Source organism: Pinus tabuliformis, chromosome 1_1 (genome assembly GCF_031772625.1).
Source record: "Pinus tabuliformis cultivar Carrire ecotype Pingquan chromosome 1_1, CPIR1, whole genome shotgun sequence".
NCBI classification, from domain to species: Eukaryota; Viridiplantae; Streptophyta; class Pinopsida; order Pinales; family Pinaceae; genus Pinus; species Pinus tabuliformis.
In genome coordinates this window covers 794,452,592-794,466,561 of record NC_142297.1, presented here as the reverse complement: position 1 = coordinate 794,466,561, position 13,970 = coordinate 794,452,592, and positions in this window count along the sequence as shown.

Here is a 13,970-nt window from a genome sequence, read left to right as displayed (position 1 = left end):
GTAAAGGAATTCTTAACAATAAAGTTTGTTGAAGAAGAGATCTGCTCAATCAATTTTCGTTTGCTCAAAAGTCCATTCTTCAATTGTTGGAGCATTCTCATTGATTGAGATCTTGTTCTCCTCATCTTTTCAACTATTTTCATGTAAAAACAAATCAAAACAAAATTAAAATGTAAAAATAAAATCAAAATGTCAAATATGGATTTAAAAAAAATCTAATCAAATTCAATTAAATAAATAATTGAAAAAGAAATCCAAGCTTTCTATTAATGCCTATGATGATTTAATTGGCCAAGGATATCATTGACGAATGAATTTGCATTCAGAAGAGGCTTGGGCAAATGAAAATGCAGAAAATAAAACTTAGGAAAATTAGTTTTATTAAAAATTCATAGTTTGATCTTTTGCTCAATTTTAGACCCAATAAATGATCAAATATGTTAATGAAACCTCCTCAAAAATGTTCTCTATGATTTTATCTTTCCAATGAGCCATCCTGGGCCTCATTTGGCCAAGTAAAATTCAATCTATGAGCCTCCAAAGTTAATGAGTCAAATGTGGCAAAATTCTAGAAATTCTGTTGCCTAGGCTAAAAATCAGTGTTTTTTAAGTAAATTCTAATCCTGAATTAGATTATAGTTATTTATCTAATTAATGCTAATTAATTGTAATAATGATAATCTAAATTATTTTACGGATTTAATTAAAAATAGAATTAAAATCTAATTCTAATTTAACTGTTAATTGATTGTTTTATTAATTAAATATACAATTTAATTACAATAAAAAATTAAACTAAATTAATTATTGATTATTTACATAAATTAATTGATATAAAAATATAATTTAATGATTTACTAAAATAATATTATATTAATATTATAGTTGTATTATATAGAAATTATAATTAATATATAAATATTATAATATTATATTAAAACAAATTTTAAATTACAAATCTTATAAGTGATGTGAGGGTGGAGGTACTGGAGGAATAAGGAGTAAACCAAAAATTTTATACTAAAATTTTTGTACCCATCGCATTTTCGCCAATCGCAAATCCAATGATGTTTTAAATTAAGGAGCTTAACAAAATTGTGATATACGATATGCAATATTGCAATATCGCATCACATGAAATTTTTTATCATTTTAAAAAAAATTCCAAACAAAACGAAAGATTTTATAATTATCACATCAACTTATCACACTTATGTGTTTTGAAATGTTAAGGCTTTTGAAATTAATGCGAGAAGATTTTGCGAGAAGTATTTTGTGGGAATTTGTTTTGTTTTTTTTTGCGAGAAATTTTTCGCGATATGATTTTTTTATTTTATGTTTTTTTGTGATCTAGGTCTCGGGGCTATTAAATTAATGAAAATGAGTGGGGCCTACGTGAATTATTAATCCTACAAATTGAACTATAGCCATTTTTCAATTTTGAGAATCCGGTCTTGGCAATTTGTTTTAAAATAATAAAGTGGAGTAAATTACCAAGATTCTGAAACATGATTTCATCTGTTGTATAATTTAGCTGGGTCATTTTGTAGGACCGTTAGTGAAAAATGAAAAATTAATAAAAGTTAACTAAAATTCAATATTTACAATGAATGACTATTGAACTTAATTAGTTACAAAAATTGAAATATTTTACAGCTATTTACATTTTTAGTCCACATGAGAAAACGATCAAACTTCAAAGGAGTGTCATTTACAAACCGGTTGACCAAATGAGTTGAAACAAGTATCAATGGAAAGCTTGTGAAAATTTGGATTCAATGAAACAATCAAAACATAAATTTGACGAAAATAAAAAAATCATAAAATTGTTAGACAGTTAACTTAAATGAAAATCATAAAAGATTCTTAGCCAAAAATTTATAGAAAGGGTCCCCATTGTTTGAGTCATAAATAAAAAATATGGGGGGGTTGTGTTTTAGCACAACAGGACTGCATTGCGCAATTTTCTGGGCCAGCAGTCACTGCCTCTCAGAATTTTGCAAGGTAAGACTGGAGGGCAGTCACTGGCTAGAATTGCGCATTTTCTAGGAGGAAGGCAAAGCCTTCCCTCTCAAAATTGTGCAATGTTGTCTTGGTGAGGTAGAGTCTGGGCCAAGGTTGCCCAGACCCGCTGACGGGCAACTGAAATCAAATGAAGATGTGAATGCATGGTGAAACTGAGTGTAAGCAGAGGTGAATGATCATGCATGTAAATAGTGAATGCAAGATTTAGAAAACGGAACAACATGCATGTGTGTGAAATGAGTCGCCAAATTGGCAACCATTCGTGCAAAACAGTGTCATGCATGTGACAACAGTGAGATGCTAATGAAAACTAAAATGGTTCTTGTACATGCTAACATGCATGCAAACGACAGCAAGCATTCACAGAAATCAAGTAGACAACACTCACACAATCCAAAACACAAAAAGCAACAAAAATGCCACAAAAGACAAGTTAAGTGGACTTACTTGGAAATAGTTGAGTTGGATGTGTCAAAGAATCTTGGATGTCATGTGGGATGTCAGAGCTCCAAGATCGATGGGAAGAATGAGATCTGAAGCGTCGAATAAATAAGTTTGAGGCTTATGGCGCGCATGCCACAAATCTAGGAAAAAGCGACACTTGGAGGAAAGTTTCTAAAACGATCTTTGCATGTAACCTCCAACTACTAAAAATAGCTTCCTAAAATCTAGGGATGCTTTTTGCATGTTTCTTTTCACTATTTTGAGAAAAATCAACCCATGCATGCAAGTCAAGTTTTCTCGTCCCGAGTGGAACTGATCAACCTGAAGGCACATGCAATAGCCTGCTTGACTGAGGGAGATTTTTGCGAAATTTCTGGGAGGAAGCTGGGTTGGCTATCCAGAGGGATTGCACAATTTCTGGGAGGAGCAGTTGAATGCTACCTAGAATTGTGCAATTTCTAGGTTGAGCTGCACTATTGGGCCAGATTGCACAATTTTCCAGAGGAAGGTTGCTTGACAGGATTGCGCAATTTCTGAGCCCAGCAGGCTATCAGTCAGATTTGCGCAATTTCTGGAGGGAAGACTAGTTCCCCTCAAGAATTGCACAATTTCCTGAGGGAGCTACTCAACTAGCAGCTGGACCAAGTTTGGGGAAGTAGCCTATGAGGGGAGTGAAGCAAGCTATCATGCATAGGCTGGCAAGCTGCTAGAAAACCAATGAAGCTCATGTACTTAACAGTGCAAGACATGTTGCTCGGATGGTTGGTAGGGAGGCTCCAAAACGAAGCTAAGGAAAAATTTTGGAGGGTGGTTGTAGCTGCTACAACAGTTTAGTAACTGTAACTTGGTCAAGTTGTTGTAGTTGAGGTAAGACTTGGTTGGGTTCCCAAGTCCCAAAAAAAGTAAGGGTAGTTGTGAGGGCATTATAGCTAAAGAGTGTCAGGGTGTGCCAAGGAATGAAAAGGCATGCTAACACATGTCAAACATTACCAATGCATGTTGAGGAATGTTAAGGAGTGTTAGGGCATCACAAGGGAGAACTAGGTCAAAATACATGGAAATGAACAAATAAGTGTGTGTGCCAAGGAGTGTTAATGAATTCCAGGTGTCTCAAGGACAAATTGTGTTAGGAGAAGGTCAGAATAGGAATTGTAGGAGGAAAGCATATGGTTATAATTATAAGGGGTTGTTCAAAGAAGTTTTAGATAAAGGGAGACTTTGGGTTGGGCACAACACTATTTTTCCAATGACTTGGTTAGGTTCCCAAGTCACAAAAATAGTAAAATTATCTATGAGGGCATGACAATTAGGGAGTGCCAAGGTGTGACAAGGAATTCCAGGAAGTATAACACATGTTAGAAAATTCCAAGGCATGTTAGGCATGCTAAGACAAGCCAACTGCTCAGGCATGCCATGTGCTAGGTGCCTAAGTGTGGCATGAATGCATGCTAGGGAGTGATAGGGCTAATTGCCAAGGGAACACAAGGGAACACAAGTTTCAAATACATAGGAATGAACTATTATTGAGTTTAGGGTGTGCTAAGGAGGGAGTGGCAAGGTATTCTATGCACTGCCACGACATGTTAGAGTTATAGGGAAGCATAACAAGATGTGACAAGTGCCAAGGTGTGCTAATGCATGTTAAGGAGTGTTAGGGAAACATAAGGGAGAACTAGGTCAAAATGCATGGAAATGAATGAATAAGAGTGTGTGATAGGGAGTGTTAGTGAGTTCCAAGTGTGCTATGGAGAGAGTGACATGGTATGCTAGGCTATGCTAAGTCATGCTAGATTGTTAGGGTGACATGCATAAAAGATGTTCCAGGTGAGAGGGTGTGTCAACATGTGCTAGGAAGTGTTAGGGAGTTCCATGGAAACATAAGGGAGCACTAGGTCAAATTAATGCATGCAAATGAACAAATAAGAGTTTGTGACAGGAAGTGTCAATGAGTTACAAGTGTGCTGAGGGAGTAGCAAGGTATGGTAGGTAGTGCTAAGGCATGCTAGAGGCCATGGAAACATGCCAAGATGTGCCAGGTGCTAGAGTGTGCCTATGCATGCCAGGGAGTGTTATGGAGTGCCAAGGAAAAAAAATGGATCACTAGTTTCAAATACATGGAAATGAATGAATAAGAGTGTGTGACAGGGAGTGTTAGTGAGTTCTAGGTGTGGTAACGAGGGAGTGACAAGATATGTTAGGTAGTTCCAAGGAATGCTAGAGTGCCAGGGAAACATGGCAAGATGTGTCAGGTGCCAGCGTGTGTCAATGTGTGCCAACAAATGTTATGGAGTGCAACAGAAACACAAGGGAGAACTAGTTCAAAATGCATGGAAATGAACAGATAAGAGTGTGTGATAGGGAGTGTCAGTGAGTTCCAAATGTTCTAAGGAGGGAGTGACAAGGTTATATGCTAGGCAATTCCAAGGCATGCTAGAGTGCCAGGGCATGTTAGAGAGTGCTAGGGTGTGCTAGGGAGTGAAAAGCATGCCAATAAATGCAGGGGATGCTAACATGCGCCACATAGTGCTAAGGGATTGTTAGATGTGCTAGGTGTTATGGCATGTCAAGATGTAAACTGTGTTTCTTAGTTGTTTTATGGCCATGGTTGGACGTGAGCCTTGACTTGGTAACTTGTTAAGTGGGATGAGTTGAGATTGGACATGAGTAGCATAATATGTGTTATAGGCAGTTCTTAGGTGAACAAGGCATAATCTGGTTGTTGTAACTATAACTTGGTTAACTTGTTGTATTCGAGGAAGGACTTGGTTGGGTTTCCAAGTCTAAAAAAAAAATAAGGGTAGTTGTGAGGGCATGATAGCTAAGGAGTTCCAGGGCATGCCAAGGAAGGAAAAGGTGTGCTAACACATGGAAAACAATGTCAATGGATGCTAAGGATTGTTAGGGAGTGTCAGGGGAACACAAGGGAGAACTAGGTCAAAATTCTTGGAAATGAACGAATAAGAGTGTGTGCTAAGGAGTGTCAGTGAATTCCAGGTGTCCCAAGGATGAATTGTTTTAGGAGAAGTTCAGAATAGGACTTGCAAGAGGAAATCTTATGGTTGTGATAAGGCATGGACAAAGCAATTTCAGAGAAAGCGAGACTTTGGGTTGGGCACAATATTGTTTTTCTAATGAATTGGTTGGGTTCCCAAGTCGCAAAAAAAGTAAGGCTATCTATGAGGGCGTGACAACTAGGGAGTGCCAAGGTGTTCTACGGAATGTAAGGTTCCCAAGTCGTGGAAAATTGTAATGCTAACTATGAGGGCATGACTTCCAAGGCGTGTTAGGGAATTCTAGGGCATTCTAACATGTGCTAGATAGTGCAAAGGCATGTCAAACAAGCTAAGATTTTCCAAGTGCTAAGACATGCCAAGATGTGCAAGGGTGTGACAATGCATGCCAGGGACTGTCAAGGAAACAAAAGGGAGAAACAAGTTAAACTACAAGGAAATGAATGCATAATAGGGTTAATAAGTCATCAATTTACCTTTTCCATGAGGGGCATGCTAGGCACACCAACACTGGGTGCCAATAGGTGCCAAGTGCCAAGTGTCAGTGCATTCTAAGTGTCAAATCTTCCTCCATTGCTTCTCATCTACTTTCCAATAATTGATCTCAAATGACTTTAATATTAAACCATGCCAAAGCATACCAAGTCATCTCAATGCATGCCAAACATGCTAAGACTTGCCAAGTGCCAACACATGCCAAGTGCCAATGTGTGTCAGGGAGTGTGATGCATGCTATGAAGTGGAAAATCACGTTGAAGAGTGCTAAGGTGTGCTAGAGAGTGCCAATGCATGCTAAGGAGTGTTAGGGAGTGCTAGGACAACACAAGGGAGCATTAGGTCAAAATGCATGGAAGCGAATGAATATGAGGGTGTGTTAGGGAGTGTCAATGAGTGTTAGCTGGCATGCCAAGGAGGGAGTGACAAGGTATGTTAAGCACCCGTAAGGCATGCCAGGGAATATCAGGGCATGTTAAGAAGTGCTAGAATGTGCTAGGTAGTTCTGGGGTGTGCTAACATGTGCCAAATAGTGCCAAGACATGCTAGGTTCTAAGACATGCTAGGATGTGCAGGGTGCCAGAGTATGCCAATACGCGTCAAGGAGTTTCAAGGAAACAAAAGGAATAACCAAGCTAAAATGCAAGGAAATGAACACATAAGAGGGTTAATAAGTTGGGACTTTATCTTTTTCAAAATGGGCATGCAAGGCATGCTAATAATAGGTTTCAATACATGTCAAGTGCCAATGTGTGCCAAGTGCTAATGTATGTCAGTGCAATATTATGCCAAGGTGTTCTAGGGCATGTTAGGGACTACAGGGCATGCCAACACATGTTAGGGGAGTGCTATGTTATGCTAGGGCATGCCATCATGGGCTTGGGTGTCCTACTCATCGCAAGATGTTCTAGGTACAAAGATGTTACAAGACATGTGAGGTGCTAAGGAATGTTAGTGTGTGCCAAAGCATGTTAAGGTGTGCCATGAGTGTTGAGGAGTGCTAGGTCTCTCTCATTAATATAAATGACAGAGCTTGATTATGTATTAAATAATATAGTTCCTACACATACTAGTGGAACTTTATCTAAAGGGAATTTTCTAGATAATAAACCTAATAGAGATGAATCATGTGTTGACTCACAGGAAAAATATATTCTTATTACTTGAGGTAAATGATATGCACAAATTACTTCTTAACAAGTTGACTGACTTTAACCACCATGGCCTTGGACATATAATGAAAAGTGCTCCACAACAATTGTGTTAAATCATTATCTTTTGACAAAAAAATATAGTAACAAGTGCATAGCATCATCAAAAACTCATTGGAATGATCAATGATGAAGAAAATTTTTTGACCATCACCAAAATTAACCAAAAAGAGCATTGGTGAGGGTCAATAAAATATCGTCACTAGAAGTGTAACCAAAGAGAGAAATAGTGATGGCCTTTAACAATCCTCACCAAAAGTTTCACCAAATAGAGAATTAGTGATGGGCCTTTAACGATCCTCACCAAAAGTGTCATTGAAAAGGGATTTGGTGACAAACCTGAAAGGACCATCACTATATACACTTACAACAATGCTTTTTTAAAGATTGTCACCATATGCGACATTGGTGATGGACCTTAAAGGTCCATCACAGGCATGACCCTCACCAATGACCTTTTTTCTTGTAGTGGTTAAATCAGTCACCAAGGATGTGGTATCAGAAATTTGATACATATATACAGGGACTTGGCTTCACTAGAAGTAAAGTAGATCACTATGTGTATTTTAAATTAATTGGTGACCATGTTATTTATTTGGTCTTGTATGTGGATGATATGTTGCTGATTAGAAATAACAAAGAAATTATCCAAGATTTGAAGACCCAATTGTCCTCCAAATTCGACATGAAAGATCTTGGTGTTGCAAACTATATTTTGGGCATGGAAATTAAACAAGATCAGGTAAAGAGGAAGCTCTGGTTAAACTAGAGGAATTATGTCGAGACAATACTGTAGAGGTTTAATATGAAGGATAGTAAACTGGTGAAGGTTCCTATTCGTGTAGGTGTAAATTTATCTGTTGAACAGTGTCCCAAGACACAAGAAGAGGAAGAGGACATGTACCGTGTTCCATATGCAAATGCAGCTGGTAGCCTGATGTATGCAATGGTATGTACTAGACCAAACATTGTACATGCAGTGGGAGTATTGAGCAGATTTATGTCAAAACCAAGGAAGGAGCATTGGACAACAATGAAGAGGCTTTTTAGATATTTGCATGGCATTAGTGATTATGGTTTGTGCTACCAAGGAAGACCAAGATTGGACAAAGTTTTGGACATTCGTGGCTTTGTTGATGCAGATTGGGATGGATGTCTGGATCAGAGAAGATCTACAAGTGGGTATGTGTTTAACCTATTTGGAGGTGTAGTAAGTTGGATGAGCAAAAGACAGTTTGTAGTGGAAATTTCAACTACAAAGGCAAACTACATGGCAGCCACTCATGCAAGCAAGGAAGTAGTTTGGTTGCAAAGATTATGTTCAAGTATGGGGTTAGTACAACGAGATATAAGGATATACTGTCACAGTTAAAGTGTAATTTTCTTGGCAAAGAACCCTGCTTATCATTCAAAGACAAAGCACATTGATGTTTGGTATCACTTTGTGAGGGATATGGTTGAGGACAAAAAGGTGTTGCTGGTAAAGTTGGACACTTTGAAGAATGTTGTAGATGCATTGATGAAGTTTGTGAGAATTGAGAAGTTTTCTTGGTATAGAGAAACAATGGGTGTTGTAGGGTTGGACCAATGACTAAGCTCTCTTGTGACCCCTTGTGTGGAAATAAAACAACAAGTGGGAGAATGTTGGGTGTGTGTTATATTATTTCCATGAATAGCCCCATGCACGAAGCGGGGGGTTGGGGGGGTGGCATCCACCCTTGTCAGGGGGTTTGAGGGGGAGCGATAGCCCCCCTCTTCAGGGTCTGGGGTAGCACTCTGGGATTTTTTTTCTTTGGACCCTATATTAGGTGGGCAGACCTACCTATGGGTTTCGCACATGGTTTTGGGCATGATGGTTTTCTTTCCATGGTAATTTGTAGATCCGGTCAAGGGAACTATAGTTATGTTATAATCCAAGGTTAATGGATTGGGGTTTATGAATTTTTCGGCATGTATATATATGTGTTGTAAAATTGAAAGGAATATAATGAAAAATAAATCTGGTAGTCCCGATTTTGGGATCTAGGGGAAAATCTCTGTGTATTTGTTTTGTGTTTCTCTCCATTGTATATTTTCTATTTTTAAGAACTCGTTTGCATGTAATTTCTATACAAGGTTAAAACCTACATTGAAGTCGATGGGACAAGATCTGTTGGAAGGTGGGCCTTAAGGAATTCCACATTAGCCAACTCGACGATAAGACCAAAAGGATTTTGAGGAACCATAATAAGAGATTCAAACGAACATGAACATATAGAAATTTATTGTGAATCATGCTTGCTAGGAAGCCTATTTTTTGAGCATGTGTAACAACCTCAGGTTAAAATTTCATGTAATAAAAGTTAATAAAGGTAAAATAAGACCACTGGAGGGAGACACTTAGTCCAAGCTAAATATTGGGAAAAATATCCTAGTGGGCATCACTTGTTGTGTTTTATGGCTAAAGGGAAATTGGCAAAGGTAATGAATAAGGCATTAGAAAGTCAAAATGGTATTTTTGGCATATTTTTTATGAAAATAATGGAAATTAGGAGAAAATGATGGTGAAAGGTCATAGGTTGCATGTGGGGAGGAAAATAATGGAAAATTGAAGAGAATAGAGGCCTCATTAATAAAAGGCTTCTGAGGATCAATTCATGGGTTTTGTCAGTTTTATCCTTTTATCAGTTTAGTCTTAGAATTTGTCTCAAAGAGGAGAAAGAAAGTAAGAAAAAAAGGAAAGGAAAGGAAAAGAAAAGAAGGACAAGGATAGAAAAGGAAGGCAAGGAGCAAGCAGATTTAGTAGGAATACTTGCAGGTAATAGATTGCATGTGTGATTTCCTAGCTGGTTTTGACAAGCATGGTATGTGCATGTTGGTATTTGGTTCTTTTGATGCCATTGGCATGGATTTTGTCGGGTTTCGACAGTGGATTTTTGCATAGCCTTGCCATTTCCAGATAGCCATGGTGTGATGGGATTCTTTATCGATTTGAGCCTTGGATTGTCAGATGGTTTTGGAATTTGGGGTGAGGTGGTCTCAGGAAAATTCCCAAAGGCCTAGGAATGCCTTGACTAGTAATAGCGGGATACACGGTAAAGCCCGAGGGTGGATACAGGAAAATTCCTCAAGGATGGTGAAGAAATTTTGAGGCATCCAAGATCGGTTCGTTTTGTGATCTCAATATCAGTTTAGTTTTGATCACGTTATGGCGAGGTTGGAGGTGGTTAAACCTCTAGATTCCCTTGGTTGTTTATGGATTGGTTTATCCCATGAGATCCCACATTCATGCTTGGAATATGGCATGGGGGTAGCTGGCTGAAAGAAAGATCTATTTCAGCAAACCTATGGTCGGATGGAACGTGGAAGTCCCGAACCCGGTTGGTGTTTACCTATGGTTAATAAAAGCTAAATTTCTCTTACTTTTGGTAAGGAAATGTACTATTTATTATGTAGCTTTAATCGTTGTTCTCTTATGGTTATTTATCTGGTTATATGTTGGTTATAAGCATGGTTTTAGGAAAAATATTAGTCATGGCTTTATTCAAGTTTTTACTTATAACTGAATAAATAATGAATGAGATACCTAATTGGTGTTAAGACAACTAATGAGAGAAGGTAGATACCCTTGTTGTTAAACCTCATATAAGTTTTCAGTCCCTTATGTTCAGGCTTGCATTCATGACCTATAGGTTGTATATCTACCAAGTGTTTGACTGAATGTCAGTCCCGATTGGGGATGGTTAGGTCAAGTCCTCGTTCCCGTTTTGGTTTACAAGCATTGTCTTCATGTCTTTTATGAGTTCTAGAAGTTTCATCAATTTTTGGGTAGAGGCTAAGCCCCAGCTCTGATAATAGCCTTAATTCTCACAGTCGCTAGCACATCACTTGTAGAAAAATGCCACAGTCGCAATGATGTAGGCCTATGGGAGCGACTAGGAACCCATAGTCACATGGAGGCCTTGGAAAGGGAGAGAATGGGGCTCTAGGTCAAGGAAAACCTAAGTTGTCTGAGGGATTGGACACTTGGAGGGGTTGGGTTACTCCTGAGGGTCCTGTTGCACTTGAGGGAAGTCAGTAAGGTCTAGTTGTGTCAACTCCATTTCCTTAATGTCATATAGGAGGTTGAGTCATAGCATAGTAACCTCTCATCTCATGTTTACCCGGGTAAGCCGGTGAAAGTGGGTAGATGTGAGAAGAGGCACGTTACAGGGTGGTATCAGAGTGGGTTTTTCTCTCCTTGGGTCATATCTGATACCACATGGTGGTATCAGAGTATGGTTTCACTCTCTTTGGGTAAGTCTGATGTTTTCAAGGTTATGGTAATCATGCATCAGATCATGACATACCGTTGATATGATCATGCATGATGTTGTTGTGATGTTATATTATTACACAGATATGTTTATGATTATACATGTACATGCTAATGTGGACTAATTTTGTAGATGAGATAAGCCTCCCCTGAACATCACTAAGGTATGGATTTGATTTTGGTATCTATTTGGTTTATCTTACATGGTATACTTGCAGGAAGAAGATAATTCAAGATGACAAGAAAAATGGTAGACTATAGTTCCTGTGACTCTCCCTATAGATCAATTCGGCAACAAGGAGAAGAGTATTCTCCTGGTATAGTAGATACATTGAGGAGCTTGAGCACAGATATCAGAAGTTGCAAAGCAGACAATGAAATGTTAGTGGAGGCTCAAGAAAGACTTGCAATGGCTCAGGAGAAGTAGGTAGAGGTTAATGCAGCAATCCTTCAGAGCTTGTCAGGGTTACAGAGACAGGGACAACTGATAATTAGTCAAGAGTATGAAGAGAAAACTAATGGAGCCTATGGTAGCATATCTCGGTCCAGATATAGGTTGGATAGAGGGGACATAGTTAGAGGTGGCAGATCACTGGATAAAATTGACAGGAGGACTGGTATGTATGGGCATCATTATATTTCCTCATCTAGGAGACATCATTACAGTCATCACCATCATCATCCTTATAGGAGGAGGGAGTATTTACCTAAGGAGTGTAAGAATGTGAAGCCTCCTACATTTGATGGAGAGATGAAGAAGGCAGAAGATGTAGAGGCATGGTTTCTTGGAATGAAGAAATTCTTCAGATTTCATAGCTACTCAGAGAACATGAAAGACAAGATAACCACCTTCGGTCTTAAAGGGAAAGAAAATATTTGGTGGGAAGATGTGAAGAATGTAAAGGGAATTCGGGAACAAGACTTGATTTGTGATGATTTTGAGAGGATGTTCAAGAATAAGTACTTATTGGAGAGGACTATGATGATAGAGCTAAGGAGTTTTATGAGCTACATATGAGTTATATGACAGATGATGAGTACACTAGCAAATTCTTGGAGCTGTTGAGGTATGTGCCATATCTCAAGGATGAGAAGGCTAATATTCAGAGATTCATCAATGGATTGCCAACAGTATATAAAGACCAAATTGAGTTTCATGAGCCTAGATCGTTAGAGGAATCCATCCGTAAATTGAAGCATTGTTATGAGAAGTCAAAGAGAAAAGTTGAGCCTAAATGCGACTTGAAGGGAAATGAGAAAGTAAAAGGAAAATCACCACTGAAGCGGGGAAGACATCAAGATGCAAGTGAGAAAGAAAATGTTTCTTCTTACAAGAAGTTCAGTGCAGTTGAGAAGGGACATGTGTCGCATCCTGGAGAGAAGTAGACTAGAGGTGATTGTAAAGCACCATTGTAGTGTTGGATATGTGGCAAAGATCATCGTAAGAAGGATTTTCCATTGTACCAGGGAGGTAGGACTCAGATCTATAGTGCTTAGGAGGCACATACAGTTGGGGATGTTGTTCATAGTATTCCTCGGATTTATGCAACTATGAAAAACAAGCAAGTGGATCACCAAGCATTTATCATTGAGATGGATAGTAAGCTTTGTGATCAAGATATTTCTATTTTTATTGATCCTGGATCTAATTATAGTTATGTTAAACCTGCCCTGGTGGATAAGTGTGGCTTGATAAAATAAGTGCATGCAGAGTCTTGGTTGGTGCAGTTGGCTACAGGTACGAAGAAGAGAGTTCATCACTAGATAAGAGCTTATTCATTTGAGTTGAATGGTATGCCTACCACAACACATTTGAATGTACTACCATTGGGATCATATAGTATGATTTTGGGTATGGATTGGTTGTATATTCACAGGACCAAAGTATATTGATATGACAAGGCTATTGAGTGCTTGGATGATAATGGAGAGAATAGAATCTTGCAGGGGAATAAAAAGCCTACATCAGTGAGGATGGTCACAACTATGCAAGTTAAGCACAGTTGCAGAAAATGGTGTGTGATGTTTGCAGTTCATATTTCTAGTGACAAGGGTAAGGATGTTGAGGATGTAGAAATATTCAAGAGGTACCCTGTATTACAACAATTTCAAGATGTGTTTCTAGCAGATATGCCAGATTTGCTTCCACGCATGGAAGTAGACTTTTCTGTTGAGTTGGTACCAGGGGCAACACCAGCATCAAAGGCACCTTATAGGATGAGCATTCCAGAGTTAGTAGAGTTGAATTTCTAGTTGAAGGAAATGCTTGATAAGGGATACATTAGACAAAGTTTATTGCCTTGGGGTGCACCAATATTGTTTGTGAAGAAGAAGGATGGTACTCTTAGATTGTACATTGATTACAGGCAATTGAATAAGGTGACGATCAAGAACAGGTACCCATTTTATGAGGATTGGCGACTTATTTGATCAGTTGAAGGGAGCATCAGGGAACGCATCAAAGAAGAGGACATCTACAAGACTGCCTTC